The sequence below is a fragment of the Aedes albopictus genome, chromosome 1, assembly GCF_035046485.1.
Source record: "Aedes albopictus strain Foshan chromosome 1, AalbF5, whole genome shotgun sequence".
In the NCBI taxonomy this organism is placed as follows: Eukaryota; Metazoa; Arthropoda; class Insecta; order Diptera; family Culicidae; genus Aedes; species Aedes albopictus.
In genome coordinates this window covers 316290664-316293901 of record NC_085136.1, presented here as the reverse complement: position 1 = coordinate 316293901, position 3238 = coordinate 316290664, and positions in this window count along the sequence as shown.

Genomic DNA, 3238 nt, shown 5'->3' with positions numbered 1-3238 from the left:
TGCCCTGTCTGGGGCGCGGAATTGACGGGCGCGGCCCCCTTCGGCCACGTGTTGCACTGGCCGGGATCTTCGAAGCTGCAGAGTGGGGTCAGGAATAGTCTCAACGGAAATTGTGAGGTGGCGGGCTTGGCACGCTTGCCACAAATCTGTTAAAGAAACCACCCACGCACAATCCATTACCACTTAGCATATTCGCACAACTTGAGCACGTGATTTACCTGGTTGGTTTTCCACACTCGCACACTTCCTAGCACTAGCACGCTTTTCTTGCAATTGCTTAGCACGATTTACTAGCCTCAATGGTTTGAACTTTGGCTATCTAAGAGAGATTTGAACTAAAATTAGTAATTTCAAAAAGGCTTCCATGTCACTATAATTCACCTGGACTAACACCTCACGACGCGAAACACAAGCTAAACTAATCCTGCCTCTTCCACAATGCAGATCGAAGTGAACGAGTCACAGCCAGAAACCCTCAGATAAAGCGCGAATATTTTCCACGATCTTCGCTACCGGATTTGACTTGACGAAGTCTCTAAATTCCCTTTACTCAGTCTAACAGTCTATTGTGTCCAAGAGAAATTAGATACTTCGTATTGCAACGATTTCACCAGCCGAGCGCATCAGAATACGGAGAGAATTCTCATTAACGAATTCCCGGGGTCAACAAATCCTGAAAAGGTTTCCCACAGGTCGATGGCCACCAACCAACGCTGTGATGTGATCACATGCGCTTGCATTTGCGGTCACATGTTACAACTTTCTTTAGCACTCATCTAATCCATGTGAGACACTGCTTGAGTGCTTGAGCGCAGAGAGAAAAAGCTTGAATTCGCGGTACAAGTGATGGTGGAACTTTAGGATATTTCAAATTATTTTTAAAGAATTCATTTTACTTAAGCTAACTTTATATTTAAATATTTACAAAAATGCAACGAACTGAAAGTTCGTTACATCACTTCCTCCTAAATTTACGAAAATTTGATTGGCGTTGCTATGGTTAACAAAAGCCAATCAAATTTTCGTAGGCCTGTTTAATCGTCATGGCGAAGATAAGTTTCAATTTTCGGGGTCATATAGTTTCATCATTGAACGAATTCAACTCCATCTCTATTTACAGTATGCAGTTCATCACAAACTACACCTGCCACTGACCATCAGCGACCTGTGGTCTCCGGTCTCCAGCAAAAATGTCTACCTATCATGCCATTACAATTCACAATTTAAAATTTTATAACGAAGAAGAATACAAGAAACCCGATCTCAACGAAACAAACCTCACGAGGAAAAAAAATCTATTTTGACCAAATGAAAAGAAAATATTGACAATGACCACACTCATACCTCCCACCCTAACTTCATTCATATTCACAAAACAATACTCACCAACATCATAGCTTCAACTCAGAGTAGTCGACTAAAACTCTGAGCAAGCTCAACAACATAAACTGAAGTACATCTTCTAAAACCAGGACATATTGCCGATATATTAGATGTACTTACGAAAGTCTCCACCTAAATGGACAAAACCGTGAGTCCAGTCAGTAATCTCTACCCCAGCCCGAAGCGAGAAAAATGAGATTCCAACCTTCCTCACAAAAATATACCGATCTGAGACGCAATTCGTTGCCACGGAACATTACCGCGATTTACACTCATTGCGAAACAAAACATAAATTAAACCTCTTACGAGCATTTTCAAACGCCAGGACACAGTCCGACTAAAAACGCTCAAAGAATATATACGCACAGAAAACATACAACTCATTCATACACCCCTCGTATTCATACCAAAACTGAACTCCGACACAATCGTCTACAGAATCCAACTACCTGTCGCACTACCGTTTTACCGGTCTACCACGCATACAGTGTCATTACCAAAAAAAGAACTGTCAAATCGATGGACGTAAACAAAAATCTATCTCGGAAAAAAAAGTGCAGTGGAAAATTTGAAAGAAAATCGCGTTTGCACCGGGAAAATGGATATAGAGGAAGCGGAAAAGTAGAAACCGAGCTGCGGTTTATCAGAGGAGAGTAAAATTATCATCGTTCCTTGTGGCTATCGATGTAAGTTGGGTTATTTTGCTTTTTTCTTTAACAGGTACGAAGTTCGAACCAGCCGCCACTCGCAGGCAGACGACCAGCCAGATAAACGGATTGGACAAAATAAAACGGAGCTGAACCAAAAACGATCGAAAAATGGAATGGAAAATGTCTTTAGAATGGAGTGCAATCGGTGAAGGAACTACTACGGATGGACAAGTGAACCGGGAAAGCTTATATACAACGCGTAAGAGGCTTGCTCATCGGATCGGTATAGCAGAACTACGTCAACGGAGTGAACTATAAATAAACGGGATGGAATGGATGGATAAAGTACTGCGTATGAAGAGTAAATTCAACTGGAAAAAGGATCGATAAAGCAGAAGCGTGGACTATTTACAAGGAGTAATGAATGTTAAAGGAAAATGACTGAGAAACGGAAAGCGTACTTAAACAACTTGAAAGGTAACTATAAAATTGACTTAGGAAATCTAACTTAAGCTAAACATTTACATTACTTTTAGGAATTCAACCACATTATATACAAATACGACAAAATCGACTATAAGCAAGAAAAAGCGGAAAATAATCTAAAACGGACGACGAATTCAAAATTTCAAGAGGTACAACCAACTGCAAAATTGATCGTGAGCAATATTAATTCATTTTACTAAACTAGATTAAGTACTAACTATAGATACTAAGGGATAGGGCATTAGGAAACTAACTAACTAATATTTACAGGTATTTACAAGCTCAGCGAATGAGCATTTTACTCGGTCGTCTCTTTCCTCGGTTTTTGAGTCTTCCTTAACCAGTTTTGCCCTTTAAGGTGTTTTTGCAATCGTTTATTGATTTTATAGTCACTTTCAAAAGTTGTTCATAGCTGGATTTTTCTAATTGGATATTGTTTAGGCTCAGTTTCGGTACCCTCAGCTTAGGTTCCATCCGTAGATTTTCCCTAGGCGAGTCCGTCGAAAGCTGTCCGTATACTTAATGACCTTAAAGGTGTTTTTCGTAGATCTTGTTCCTCTTTTGGAGTTACATAGCTTGAAAAACCATTCAGCTAGTTGGCTGACTGCGAATGCATTCGCTTCAGCTTATTCGCGAAAAAGACTCCTATCCGTTTCCCAGTCAGGTCTTCTAGTTCGTAAGTACTGGTGCCCAGGACCTTACGGACTACGGCTGGCTC